Here is a 15,542-nt window from a genome sequence, read left to right as displayed (position 1 = left end):
TTCTTGGAAGCGGAAAGAAGCAGAGAATGTAACAGAAGAGAATAAATATAGTCCTTAGCCCCGTCCAGGGAATCTCCACCCAGCAGCCCGGGTACAGATTTTTGGTGGCTCCTTCCCAAGTCTTTGGTGCCTGATCTCACCAGGTCCTTTTCCAGAGTTCGCTGCTTGAGAAAAGAAGGGTGAATGTGGTAGAGGGGTGCACAGGATTCTGAAGACCCTAATCTTAACCATGGTTCCCTCAGGAAAAACACCCAAAGTTAATGACCGACTGGTCACTCAGCTGATGGGGCTGCACTGTGAAATCCAGATGCCCTGAAACAGGCTGCTCTTTGAAGGAAAGAGTCAGGCTTGTGGAGGACAATCAGAAACCCTAGAACTCAGGACAGGCAAGAAAGTAGCTAGTTCAAGGTTATCAGGCTTTATAGCGAGACTGAGAAAAGAAAAGACAAAAACAGGTATTTAGTTTGGGATTCTTGAAGGAGATAGATGCCACATGACAAACTATGGTTTCTTTGTATTTTTCAAAGCAGACAGTTTGTAAGTTGCACAGCTTTAGGATCCAGGGTTAGCAAGTGGCACCACTGTTTCATTGGTTCAGCACTAGGGAGTTATTTTGGCCTTTTGTGCACCACACACTGTAATAGTATGTCCTCTACCATGGCCATATTAGGGGCCTCCTCCCGCGGAGAAAGCCTGCTTGACATATGCTTCTTGGACTTTATCAGATTTAGCTGCCATTCTGTCCATTCTGTTCCCATTGCCTTCAATGTCTCAGAAACCTCGTGGGTCATTTTCTTTGTTGGTAACGTACCAGCTACTGCACCAGTGGCCTACACAAGCAACATATTTGTGTCTTAAGACAAAGTCAAAGATCGCCTACACAACAGCAGCTCTTGTGATCCCAATGCACCTTTCTGCTCACCGTGCCCTGCAGGTGAGTAATGATTGCAATATACTCATGGCGCCGCCAACCCCTCCCATCACAGATGACTTCAGGCGTCGTCAGAGCTGTCCGTCCAGATACATTACCAACATCAGCTTCAGGGTGGAGCAGAGGCAATGGACCAAAAAGTATTTGTAAAGAATATTCTGGACATTTAGAAGGGGAAAAAATGTTCCGAGCAAAACCTCACAGGTGGTCAGATGCCAGAGCTGTAGATATACTGAGATATGCGCTCATGAGATGAGGCACCCAAGGGTGGTGGTGGGGAGAGGGTCATTAAATGTGGTTCTTATCATCCTGCAAGTGATCACCAACATCTACACCGTCAGGTTACTATCATGCAGGGATCCTTATAGGTCGAGGGTCTTCTCCAAGCAGAGTTACGATGATTTACCCTTGGGAGCATTATTACTTGTTCAACAGCAGAGTTATAGGAATTGATCAGGGGGCTGAGGATGTGGCTCTGGTGGTAAAGTGCTTGTGTATCTTGTGTGGAAATCTGGGTTTGATCTCTAGCATTGCACAAGCAAGGTGTGGTGGTGCACACCTGTAATTGTTGTAGTGCTTCGGGAATGGAAAGAGGAGGACCAGAAGTTCTAGGTCATTCTTAGCTACATTCTAAGTTCAAGACAAGCCTGGGCTACAGAAAAACACAGCCTAACAGCCTACTGTGAAGACAACTTTCAAAATTTAAGGCAACCCTTTCCCACCTGTCCCTACAAAACCAGTGGAATCCCTCTTCTGTGTGTAAATCCATCTGTAAAATCACAGCATGGGTTTAAATCATACTGTGTCCCTTCCAAGTCCTGATGTCAAATTCTGGAAAGCCATGCCATGTTGTATCTTGATCCTGCTGGCAGAGCTCCTTTGTTGGAGGAAGTAACAAGGTTCCCTTTGAGTCTTCTGCTCTAAATGAATCATCTATGAGCCATGGGTTCTTCAAACTTCTCCTTCAATTACTTCCCTTTCTAAGTACTTACTAAGCTCTCACTGTAAGGTAAATGGTTCGATATGCAATTGCTACAAATTACAAGCTTCCCAGACTCAAGCAGCTTTGGAAGATGCTTTAAAAGCCATAAGCAACCCGATCCAAATCTAGCTCACAGTTCTATGCACAGAAAAATAGAAGAGAGCTTTACAAACATTAAAGTTTCCTGCAGAGACGCTAGTCTTGTTACGGTGTGGTTAGTCTTTGGATTAATTGCTTTGCTTATGACAATTCCCAAAACCCCGACAGAAGCAATGTAAGGAAGCAAGGATTTGGTTTTGCTTAGAGTTTCATGACAAGGATGGCATGGAGACATTCAAGGTGGTAGCTGCAGGCTCAGTCTATGGGGTCAGAAGTATGAGGTAATTTGTCCCATCTAGATAGATCAGGAAGCAGGTTGAACTTAGATTAGAATCAGGGTTGTGTGTAACACATGGGACCCCTCTCCTTTCCGCTCTATGTCTATGAAGGAGGTTCCATGCCCTAAAAAGCTTCCACAACTTCTCCAAACATCTCTACCAGCTGAAGCCCAACTCTTCTTTCTAATGAGTGTTTCAAAAATGGGTTTTCAGTTCTGTAGCCTAGAGCATTATGGGAAGGACCTTGCCTCAGTGCACACTTCCCATTTTCCTCTTACAAACTGTGTTTTTCCAAATGGTGCTTGAAGAAAAATCACAGTGCTCATCCACGGTCCACTGTCCATACGGCTTTGTCTCTGGTGTTCGCATCTTTAAACAACTTCACACGTGTTCCCCACAGGTGTATTTCCCACACTGCCACATATTTCTGACTTATTGTTGGGGGCACAAAGGTCCTTGTATTCACAGATAAGAACTAGGGAAATAATACTCTGGGACATTTCCTCAAAAGAGGAAGAATCTGTTTAGTAGATATTATTAAAGACCTGGTTACCTTTTGCTATCTGTAGATTCAGACCTCACCCAAATCCCCCAGAACTTTTATCCCAGACCGCCCCTCCCTAGATCTTTCTCTCTCACTTAATATAACCCAGCGCAAGCTAGGGAAGATATCACACATATCCTTATGTATTCTTATGGCCTACTGACCTCTATGCTATCACGGTCTGAGCCCACGCTAGATCCTAGGCCATTATGTTATATACCCCATCTTCATGATCATGTGTGCTTTACAAAGAAATTTCTATGCAGTCACACCTCTTATGCACCTGGAATTGGAATGATAGTTGCCCAGAAACTTTCTTTCGAAGTTCTATTGTGTTTAAACATGCTGGAAATAAACCGCCTGGCATCAGATTCTCTAGAAGTTTGATCTAGCCTAAGTCAGCTGAACCGAGTTTTCATTTTCTCCTCTTTGTGAATCATTTCCCTGCCTGCCATGACACCTGCAGGGACCCTTCCCTTTGCCTTCTGTTCCCTCCCACGGTAAACTTGGCTAAAGGGAGTATATAACAACCGTGCCACAGTCTGGATGCTGCACTGTTTTGAAACTCCTTCTGCCAGGCAAATTAGCCCATTACCTTAGAACTCAGCCTCACTTAGATTTTTAGGTCACGGGCAGAATATAGATAAATACTCTGCCAGAGTGCAACATGAGTGACTTTTAGTTTAATTCCAGATAGAGATAGGCCTTGCTCTTCAACAAGACTCTAGGGGTCCCAAATTTGTCTGTGTTTTTCTTATAAATGAGTCAAATCTTTGATCTACTTTGAGCTGATGCTTGTTATGATGAAATATAGAGCTGTGGCACACACCTTTAATCCCAGCACTTGGGAGGGAGAGACAGGCGGATCTCTGTGAGTTCAAGGCCAGCCAGGTCTACAGAGCAAGTTCCAGGTCAGCTAGCACTGTTTCACAGAGAAACCCTGCCTTGCAAAACAAAAAAAATGGAAGGAAGGAAGGAAGGAAGGAAGGAAGGAAGGAAGGAAGGAAGGAAAGAACTGCTTTTATTCTACTGTGGTTGGCCATCCAATTTTCTTAGTATTGTTTATTGAAGAGATTGTCTTTTCTGCAGTGTTTATTTCTGGTACTTTTCTGAGAAAATTGGCAGCAGTAAATGTATGTTCTAGGTCTATATGTCAGTTGGCTGTGTAGGAAGCTCCTCAGAGTGGTAGGCTGCTGTGTGGTTATTGCAGGATTAGCCTGGACTGGCTTCTTAGTTTGAGGATGCATAGCTACTGTGAAGATGGCTCTAGGATAGGGTTTGTGCATTCTCATTCATACCAGCAGGTTCTATGGAGAGATGTCTGGCTTGATACAGGTGCACAGACAAAATCAGCTATGTGTTCGTTCCCTCTGTATCAACCTCTCTGCTCCTGAGGGATCTGGCACCATGTGGGTTTGCAAACCAGAGGTCTCAGCCTTTCTTGTGTCTCAAGAGTCAGAGAAGCTAATGTCATTGTGTTCCAGCCATCATTTGACTGTGTTAGCATGGCTGTGGATTGTCAAGAGTGAAGAGGTCTTGTGGCTATCAGCCGCCATCACGGACCACATTCTAGAAAGAGCCCATTCCATAAGGGCGCAGAGTTGTAGCTGCATACGGTGTGGTGGAGGGAGAAGCATAGGCAGCTGCATTTCTGCCCCATGTCAGTGCAGCCTCACAGACTCCAGGCACCCTCCTCCCTGTGCAGGGACTAGGAGGGTTGCAGAAACCCCCTTGTATAGTTGAACACTGTGGCAATGGGACCAGTGGGTGCCTACCCTCAGAGAAATCTGTCATTTGTCTAGGATTGGAGCTACTGTGGATGGGGAGAAGTAAGTGAGCGGCGTGATACCTTACTCTTTCCTCTAAAGCACTCTGCTGAGTTTTGAAGGCCCAGAAGGATGGAACCACCTTGATCCTGCTCTCCAATGCTTGCCTGATCCTCCCAATGGCACACACGTGTGTGCTCTTTCTTGTTGTCTCTTTGACCACCTTACTGATGTTGTTCCATGAATGTGATATTTTACCAATGTCATGTTGGTATTATATACTCACATGTATGCAAAGGCACAGAGAATGGAAGTTACCTAAAACCTCCAAAGAATCCTAGCAAGTGTCAGTATATGAGGTTATGGGTATTTTATTTCTCTGTATTTTTTGGTTTGTTCCACACCTTAAACAGTGGATTCACATTATAACCATCTATAAAGCTACTCACTTTCCAGTGGTGGGTATAACACATTGATAAAGTCCTGCCTAAGCATGCAGCAAAGCCGGGATTTGATTATAAAAATAATCCGATGTGGAAGGCTCACATCTGCCATCTCAGCACTCAGGAGGTGGAGGTAAGAGGATCGGATGTTCCATATCATCCTCAGCTTTATGGTGAGACTGAGGCCAGCCCAGGGTTTGTGAGACCCACTCTCAAAAAGACTAATGTTTCATTCTTGTATCAGTCTGACAGTTCATATCGTCTTTGTTTTCCATGTGTCAGGTGACTCCAAAAATGAAGATCTATTGAGCGAAAAGTCTGGCCCTCCATGGAAGTTACCTGAAATTCTCACCCCCAGGAGGAGATGGAACTGAGTTGAATGTGTTTAATATCACACAGACAAACCGTTAGTCGAATTGAATCCCAGTCTATCTTCACAAACGAGAAGATTTCCTTTTCTGAGTACAGTAGGGCTTGGAGAGGTGGGGAAGCTGGGGAAATGACTGGCCCTTGAAAGAGGTCACATCCAAGGCTGATTTAATTCCCACATTTGAGGCTGTGACTTAAAACTGAGTTTGTGTTTTCCATCTCCAGGGACTTGTTTGTCTCTCACGTAGTAAAGCTGTCTGGTAATGAGCTCACGGTTAAAAGCTATTTTGAAATGGAATTTTTATAGAGTCAATTTTTTGGTTGCTTAAAGTTAATTGCTTTGTACCTAATTTTAGTCCCACAGGGAGCAATTTTGTTCTCCCCCAGCAAACTTTATCTTACATGAGGCTGATCTATAATCTTATTACATGTGTCTGGGTGTCTATCAGTAAATACCATAGAGTGTATCGCGCTTCTAAAGGTCACTGTGTGGTTTTTAACATTCTCCACAGATTTTACTTTGGGTAAAGCAGTGAATTGTTTTTCTGATGCCAAGCCAGTCATTGTATCAAATGAAAGTTAGGAAAAGATGAGGAAATCTGGATTACCTTTGCTCATCTCCTCCATCACAGTTGCTAGGCAACTTGCAGGCATTACACCATTCTAAGGATGTGAATGAAATACTGCAGAGAATAGAAGAGGAACAGGGCTGCAGTAACCAGAGGGAGATTGCATATTTCCATTAGCAAGCCTACAGCAGTCATTCTTACAGTTCAGTCCCTGGACCAGGAACATCAGGTAAAGGAATAAAGAATTCAATACAATCAAATAAATGAATAAACAGACATGTATCAAAAGCTCAGATAGTCTAATCAATAAATGGACAAAAAATAGAAGATGTATTTTTCAGAAATAAGTACAAATGACTAATCAACACACACACACACACACACACACACACACACACACACACACACACACACACCCTGAACACCTGCAATCCTCAGGGAGCTGCATATCAAAGCTACATTGAATTCTATTTTACCCTCTGAATGGCCACCATCAAGGAAACAGAAAACAACAAATCCTATTGACAACTGCCAAGTTATGGAATCTGCCTACATGCCTGGGAACTGATGAATGGGCCAACAAAATGTGTGTATTCAAGGTGGAGTTCTATGAAGAAGAATACATCAGGCAATTGCAGGATGTCAGTGGTGGTCATCATAGAAAGCAGACCACATCAGAGTCTCAAAGACAAGCACTCGTCTGTGTAATCTAGAAATACAAAGACGTGAAAGTAGAAAGGGGCACTGTTGTGAAGCAATAAGAGGAGGAGACGGAGGTGTCAAAGGCAGGGGATAGTGAAGATGATGGTGGTTAACTACATGTGTACATATGCATATCCAGATGAAGCCCATCATTTTATGTTGATATATGCAAATAATACAGTTTTAAAAACAGAATAGGAAAATATGGAGGTTTTATGACCCTTATTCTATCAGTACATGCTGTATATATGTGTTAGACAATGTATTGCATCCTCAATGTTTGTAAAATTACCACAGGATAATCAAAATTTGAAAAGAATGCTTGCCTGTAAAAAATGACAGCATACTAATCATCTTATAAACTATCAAGGAAGTGATGAAAAAGATGTATTTATTAGTTTTATTTAATCACCCTTTTGTGCATATATCAAACTGAACTCCATAGATATAACACAATTGTGATTTGTTGATTAAAATATCAATTCTCAGGCTGATGAGTTAGTTCGTTGGAGAAAGGCACTTGCTACCAAGCTTGAAGAGTTGAATCCTTGGGGACAACATGAAGGAGAGAGAGAACTAATTCCTAAAAATTGTCCTCTGGCCTCCATACACATGTGTCTATGTACTCACACACACACACACACACACACACACACACACACACACACACACCCATCAATCAGTATTTTTATTTTGCTGATAGAGAATTCTGATAGGAGCATGGCTGGCTATCAGATAACTTGTACATTAGTTCCTTTTCTGTCCTTTTCTGTTGCTATGATAAATACCATGACCAAAAGCAACTTATAGAAGAAAGAGTTTGCTTTGGCTTATGATTCTAGAAAGCCAAGTGTCCACAGTGGCAGAAGAACCCTGGCAGTCGGCAGTGGAGCAGGGAGCAGAGAGAGCACATTTACACATTACACATTTACCACTCCCCAGATGTGCTCCCTCCAGCCAGGCTGCACCTCTTGAAGGTCTCACAACCTCTTAAAACAGTGTCACCGACTGGGGAATCAAGTGTTCAAACACTCAAGCCTATGGGAGACAGTTCTCATTCAAACCCCCGCAACCCCCAAGTATCAGACTTCACCTGAGATGTGGACCCAGAGGTGAACAATGGGAAATTGTCTGTTCATAGGAAACACAAAGTCTGCAATCACAGTGTCCTTTTTCAAGTGGAAATCTAAGGCAAGATAAGTCAGAAGCCAGAAGATACGGTCAACAGTGATAGGGACGGAGCTCCATACCACACTGGTGGGCAGTTGCTGACGGGTTCTGCTCAGATGCTTCTACCCAAGACAAACCACGTTGTCGTTTTTGTGGTGAGACAAGCAGAAGCAAAGAGGGATGGTGAGCTAGCTCAGCAGGAAAAATTACCTGCCATGCAAACCTAACTGTAGTAATATGGAGCGGCGGGGCTGCATCCCCAACACCCCAGCCACCTGCTCGGCTAGCTTTTGCCCCGAAATAACAACACACAAACTGTATTGATTTAAACACTGCTTTGGCCCATTCCTATCTAGTCTCTTTTAGGCTAATTCTCACATATTAATTTAGTCCATTTCTAATCATCTGTGTAGCGCCCCTAGGTGCGCTTACCGGGAAGATTCTAGCCTATGTCCATCCTGGGTCGGAGCTTCATTGCTTGCGTCTGCCTGGGAGCTGGGAGCATGGTGTCTCTCTGAGGCATCTGCTCCGGAGAGCAGAGCTGTGTAGTCTGAGCTCACTTCCTCTTCCTCCCGGCATTCTGTTCTGTTTACTCCACCTACCTATGTCCTAACCAATAAAATGGGCCAAAGCAGTTCCTTTATTAGCCAATGACCTTCATCCATCACCTAACAACCACATTCGCTACCAGAACCCACTGTGGAAGGAGTGCCAGTTGTCCTCTGACAGCATATACATGCTGTGATACACACACACACACACACACACACACACACACACACACACTCACACTCGGATGCACATACAATGATAAATAAATTGAGAGAGAAGAGAGACAGAGACAGAGAGAAGGGGAAGACAAGTATGGATTTCTCAAGCGTCTCTCTCTGTGTGTAAAATGGATAAGAACAATCTTGTTGACTTCTAAATTATTCCTCTAAAAGGATGCCACCCCCACCTCTTTAGCATTGTTCAAAGACCATGGTGGCTTGAATGAGAAATGCCCAGCACAAGCTCCAGTATTTGAACATTTAGTCTTTAATCTGTGGTACTGTGGAACAGACAGTACCTTATGGGAGGCAATATGTCACTATGCGTAGGCTTTGAGGGTTCATCATCTCTCACTTGCTTCCAGTTTGCTCTCTGCGTGTATGATCTCTCAGCGTCCTGTTCCTGCCACCATGCCTGCTTGGTGCCATGCATCTTCTCCAGGACCAGCTCGTTTCACCTGGAACTATAAGTCGAAATAAACTCATCCATCAGTTGCTTTGGGGCATGGCGTTTCATCAAGGCAACGGAAAAGTAACTCATACAGAGATAGCGTTTACAGCATGATTAAAAGTCCAGCAAGCGAAGCCATAAGGTGGCCTGGGGGACATTATTTAGATTCAGAGAAGAGAAGCGAGTGCAGGAAACTCAAGGTTACACTTAATATTATTGGTCTTAAATAAGCACAAGTTTGTCCTTGGCAAGATGTCTCTTGAAAACATGCGCTGTCATGCAAGCAGTTTAAGTTATCTCAGTGGTGCCTGGGGTTCTCTGACTCCTGGGCAGGATAGACAAGGTGAGCTTCCTTTCTCAGTCTTCCTCTCATGTGTCCCCATTGCTTTTCCTGCCTATCTACCCTGCCTCAGTGTGTGAGGAAGGTAGCAGACAAAACCACAGCATCAGGAAGCGCACCGCACTCTGCTGGGTCTCACTGACATTCCTAGTGACACATTAAAGTTCTTGGAGATCTCTAGCCTGGAAGATACAGCAACCGACTCACTGAAGATGGAGACAATAGAGAACGGCCCTTTCATCCATCTAATTCCACTTGTGTGACAATGGACCCAGCTCGTGGAAGTGAGCTCACAGTGTATAAATAGGTGAGCTTCTGGGTGACACAGAGGGGGACAAAGGGACCTTTCAGGAAAACATGATGACTGCCTTTGACACCGTTTCCATCAATGAAAGGAGTGTTAACAAAGCACCTACTATCTCTCAATGGATCTTAGTATAGCAAGGGCAGTGCGGAGCTTCTTGACAAAGGAAGCCATGACAAGGAGACCACATCACTTTCCAGAACCCAGAGTGCACAGAGACGACAAAGTGTAGCTGGGGGGGGGGGGACTCAGGACGTGTCCATATCCAGGGTCCTTGGTTATCACTATGAATTTCAATAACCAGAGTGGGATCCAAAAGTGACCTAAAAGTTGTGTAATGATGAAACATTTAACTGAATTGGATCATGGTTTGGCCTCAGCCCAGATTATCAGTCATAGGAGTTACTGGAGAGGATCGGCTGCCCTAGAAAAACAGTTTTCAAATGGACCCAGGGCTTGAATCTTCCTGGAGTGCTTTTCTGTACAGATCATTGAAGTGGGCACCCATAGTTTCCAGGTCATGGGTTGTGGGTGGGCCTGAGCCTGGCACTGCTAGATGCTCAGAGGTGGAACTCATTTTGTTAGTCTTGGGAGCCAGATTGGAAATTTCTGGAAAAGAAAAGGCACTGGGAAACAGTGGCACACTTTGAGGATTAAATGGGAGGAAGACCCTCCATGAAATACACCCAAAGCCGACTCCCCCGTCGCAGGGTTTTTTCATCAAAGAATGAGAAGTTTCACACAAGGGCTGAGGTGAGCACAGCCAGTAAAACATTTGCCATGGCAGATGCGAGACTCTGATTTAATCCCCTAAACCCACATAAGGTCCCGTGAGGTGATTCAGACATAAGGCCTAGTGCAGAAAGACAGGTAGATCGTGGGTCTTACTGGCCAGTCTGGCCAAATTGGTGAATTCCAGGCCTTTTGGTGGACCTTATCTCAACAGCAAGGTGGGTGGTGTCTGCTTGACGAAAGAAATCAGAAGTTAACAACTGGCTTCCATAAGCCGGTATACATATGTGCAAAAGTGTGTGCACGTGTGCCTATGTATACATGCACACACATGCACACACACACACACACATATAAATTTCAGGAAAGCTTTTGACGGTTGTACAAGATCTCCCACTGGCAGAGTAAAATGAAGTCCGACCTTCTTTCATCCACGTAGATGGAGACCTCTCATTCATTTCCCGGCCCAGACCCAAATAATCGCACAAAAATTATATTAATTATAACACTTAGGTATATTCCTGGCTAGCTCTTACATCTTAAATTAACCCATTTCTATTCATCTGTGTATTTCCACCAGGCTATGGCTTACTGGTAAAGGTTCTGGACATCTTTCTTCTTTGGCAGCTAAATGGTGTCTCCCTAACCCCACCTATTTTCTCTATCTATCTCTGTTAGGATTTCCTGTTTGGCTCCACTCTGCCCTGCCACAGGCCAAAGCAGCTTCTTTATTAACCAATGGTAATAAAAACATATTCACAGCATGCAGAGGGGAATCCCACATCATCATATACAATATAGAGAGGAATACTGTGCCCCTCAGGCTGGGCCGCCTGTCCCGTGCATTGAAGCAGGTGGTTCTCGGCAGCCTGCTGCCGCCGCCACTGCTGCATTCACAGTTGCTGCTCGCCTCTTGGCAACGCAATGAGCTCACCCATTGGTGCTTCTTGCTGCTCAATAAGTGCCCAGTGTGCGTTGGCATGACATCTGCCCTTACTACACCCATTTTACCAAGAATCAAAACAATGACTCTGAACAAATTGTCTCTGACACCATGTGCTCTGCCGGCTGTATTCCTGCCTTGGGAGCTCAGAAATGCAGGCTGTTTATTTCCAAGAACCCAACACCTGTCCACTGCTGAGGCTATTTCCAGTGCTCTTGAGGGTTGCCTCCAAGAAAGTATGACCAGCACCCTCAAGTTTTCTTTCTTCTTCTTTTTTTTAATTTTATGAGAAAGGGTCTCTCTAGGAAGCCCTAACTGGTCTGGAACTCAATATCTAGACCAGGCCTGCCTCGAACTCACAGAGATCTATCTGCCTGCCTGTGCCTCCAGAGCTATGGGACTAAAGTCTTACACCACCACACCCACATTGGCTTTTCTGGAGCTGCCCCTTTACTCATAGATGCTTCTGTGACCTAATAATAAAAGTGTCTTGTCCCCAGAAACACTGGCAGATCTCAGTATTGGTGTGGCCATACGACGAAGCAGCAGATGGTACCTGAACGCTGGAGGAAGTGCACACACAGACAGACCTGAGAGCAGGTGTTTCTAGAACTCGATCTTCTCTGCCTGTGTGTCACCATGTCACTCAGCTCTGAGTCAGTCACTCTCAAGCGTCTCCCGACAGTAAACCATGGGGTAACACTCATTTGTTCAGGGAGAGGTGGGAGGGACAGAACAGCAGAAGTGGCTTTTCCCCCTCAGCCTCTTTCATGGGAATTTTCTTGGCTTTATTTTGCTAAATACGACTTATAAGGAAGAGAAAAGGCCACTGGTTCAAAGCACAGGAGGTGAGGTGGTTTCTATTGTTGCTGTGGCATTTGCCCCAGCTAAATCATGTCCCTAGCTTATAGAGGAGGATGCTTATACCAACACCTCCATCATTGTGGGATACAGCTCTGGTGGGGCTTTCTGGGCCTCATTTCATTCCACATCTTTCCCACCCTGCGCAATGACTTCTATGTTGGGCGCACTAATGAAGGGCTTGACAACCATGGTCATATTTATCAGTCAGGGGTAAACTCGAGGTCACTCACTACTCATGCGTGCACTTCCATCTCCTTGATTCCCTGAAACCAGTCTATTTTTTAACAAAATGGACTCCGTATGCACATTGCTGTGGTCCAACCCATTGTCGAGACCATCCCAGAGCAGGAAAACCTAACTTCCTCAAGTTGTTGGTCTGGAGTGAGGTAGTTAAGAGATCCTTATGGGTAAGGCTTGACTGTCTGAATTCTCCACTATAGGAGATCAAGCAGAACTGATAACTGATACAGTTAGAAATAAGTATCTTTTATCACACAAAACCCATAAGCAAGGGAGGGGAGCAGAGAAAAATGTATAGCTCAATAAAAACAATAAAAATCATAAGCAAGGTGTGTGCAGCCTTTGTCTCCTGGTCTCCTCAGCCCCAACCCCAGGCGCCTCTTTATCCAGCACTTTAACGATGCAAGTTCCCGTTCCCCTGGAGTCAGGGCTCCTTAGGCTGCAGAGGCTTGCTGGCATGAGTCCAATGTGCAGGAAAGAGACTGGTTTCTGCCAGGGTGGGGTCAGATGTAGGGGAAAGCTCAAGAGTGAGAAGTTAAACCTTCACACACTCCTTCACATAACACTTGGCACCAAGCTCTCCTGGCAGAAGCCACACCAGAAGATGAGCAGGGTCCATGGGAATTGGAGGTAAGCAATTCTTGGAAGTCAGGGCAGGCAGCCAGCCCCTGCTAGGTTTGCCCACAGCATTCTGGGCCCAGCATTGAGACCTTCTCCTGACACCACCGCCAAGAAGGAGACAGGTACACACAGGAGCAGGACAAGGAGAAGCACAAGAATTAGAAAATTCCAACATGCTGTTCCCTTGGGGAAAGGTTAAGAGTAGGAATTCTGCATTTCAGTGGTCTCATTCTAAACCAGAGACCTGTAGGTCAGCCAAGGAGGGGCCCATGGAAAGTTCTGGTGCTGCTAGTAAAGGGGAAAGGTGATTGGGTTTACTCTGATCAGCTGATATGACTTGTGACTTGATAGTGGGGTGTTCTGCTGGGAGGAGAGGAGTAGGGAGACGATGGACCGGTTTCTGAATTCTGTATCTTAAAGTCATGCTGGTTTAGGCACATAGCCCTGAACTCATGGCAGGTGGCTGGGGTGAAATCATCAACCCTGCTGTAGATATGTGGTATCTAAAGAGGGTGAACCCTAGGTGGTCTGAAACTCCTTCAAAACACAATGGTTGTGAGAAACTGGAGAGCATCAAGTCTGACCTTAGTACCCAGACAATCATCTTAATTTAAATCCCTGTTTGGTCCAAACAAACACACAAGCAGGGCTCATCAAAACCTGTAGACAGTCGCCCTGGCAGGGCACCAAGGGCAGCAGCTGGTGTCATTGCAATGGTGACAGCTTCATGTTCCCTTCAAGGTGCAGCTGGGGCTTCGGATTTCATTCTAGGAAGTTCTGCTGGGTAAGTTAAACTGGAATCATCTTGCTTTCTTGGGAATCTGCTGTTCCTTTTGTTTGCCATTCCTCAGGGTAAACCTGCAGCCCTTGTTATTTTCTATTACTCTGACGATGATAGGCAGGCAGGCAGACAGATGGACAGAAGGACTGACAGACGGACAAAAACAGGCATGCACATGCACGCACACATACACACAAAAGCACAGGTTTCTCACCATGTTGGGGACATGGAATCTCACTATTTTACTTCAATTGTTTTAGATTTTAATTATTTTGTTATTGCTGTTGCTTCTTGCTCTCTTTGCCTTCAGTTGGGTAGAACAACAGACAAGTTTTTTTTTTTTTATGGAAGAAATAAGCAAAATCATCAGCCCCTCTTGAGTTGCTTGGTGAACTCTTTTTCCATCACCTTTTGGTCTGTCCCCACACCTCCTGCTAAAAGCACTCTGTAGAGTGAAAGAGGCCAGGTGTCAGAAGTGAGCTTACTAAATTTGTCGTGTGCCGTCACCAGTTTCTCACCTGACCATTTTGGGCAGCACCAACAATGACCTTTATTATGATCTTGTTGGATACTCCAACTGGTAGGAAACAGATGCCTCTGACCCTCAACTTGGAACAAGTTTCATCTAAGACATTTTTTGTCTCATATTTTAAATTTTCCTTTTCCTCTGGTGAGCCCTGCTACCTGCTTCTGCTCATCTTCTTTATAAATTCTTCAAAAGGAGGCAGGGAATTAAAAGACTGCCACCAAGGAAGAGGAAGCTGATAAATTTGAATCTAGGAGATCCAAGGATATGAGCTCTTAACCCTTCAGGTAGATTCCAGGAGTAACCCCAACCCCAAGCACCATTTTGGGATAGTTTATACGGTAGAATCTTGGCTTGAGAATACTTCTGTTTCTTTGTGTGTACCAGGCTTTCTGTATGGCCAGATTTTGCAGCTATGCAGCTGTTCTGTGAATGCTACTTGCTACTTCCTGAGCAGGTGGCTAGCTCTGACTCACCCTCCATGCCCTTGCTTGGCCACCAGGCTGTTTCAGTACCAACAGGACACAAGGCAGTACTCGTCACAGTTGAGCCGCCATCTTTCTTTGCAACTGTGTCTTTATCCCTTCCTCTGAATGTGGCTGCTACTCAGCAAATATGCACCAATTTAATTTCCAATTTCATTCTCAAACTTTGGAAATTTTAATGGATGTTAATACAGTAAAAGAAGAAGTGACAGTTGTCACATAATTAATAAAAACACATAGACAAACATTGGGGTTCAACCTGAAGGTCAGAAAAGCAAAACAACCAGCCACTGATGCTTACCTCTACCTCAGCCCAAAATGGTGATCCTGCCTCCAGGAATCCTCAGAATAAGACTGCTGTTGGACATTGGTCTTTGCCCTGTCACTTGTGTTTTAAATAAACATTGATTGGCCAGTAGCCAGGCAGGAAGTATAGGCGGGGTAACCAGGCAGGAAATAGAGGTGGGGCAATGAGAATTCTGGGAAGAGGGAAATTTCAGTCTGCAGTAGTCACCCAGACACAGAGGAAGCCAGACACAGAGCAAGCAAGATGTGACTGCCTCACCGAAAAAGGTAACAAGCTATGTGGCTAATACAGGCAAGAATAATGGGCTAATATAAATTATAAGAGT

The 15,542-nt window shown here is 44.7% G+C and overlaps 1 long non-coding RNA gene across 1 annotated transcript in view; it reads left to right on the top strand.

Annotated features, from left to right (window-relative positions):
* Positions 1-13,095: 13,095 nt before the first annotated feature.
* The window catches only part of LOC142858847 (uncharacterized), a 52,654-nt gene continuing 50,207 nt past the window's right edge, over positions 13,096-15,542 (top strand). Inside the window, exons 1-2 of the long non-coding RNA XR_012912088.1 lie at positions 13,096-13,127; positions 13,860-13,902. This is a non-coding gene — a long non-coding RNA (uncharacterized LOC142858847). The remainder of the gene's footprint in view (positions 13,128-13,859; positions 13,903-15,542) is intronic.

Source organism: Microtus pennsylvanicus, chromosome 10 (genome assembly GCF_037038515.1).
Source record: "Microtus pennsylvanicus isolate mMicPen1 chromosome 10, mMicPen1.hap1, whole genome shotgun sequence".
In the NCBI taxonomy this organism is placed as follows: domain Eukaryota; kingdom Metazoa; phylum Chordata; class Mammalia; order Rodentia; family Cricetidae; genus Microtus; species Microtus pennsylvanicus.
Note: the sequence above shows the minus strand (reverse complement) of the source record. Positions and strands in the feature narration are given on the sequence as shown.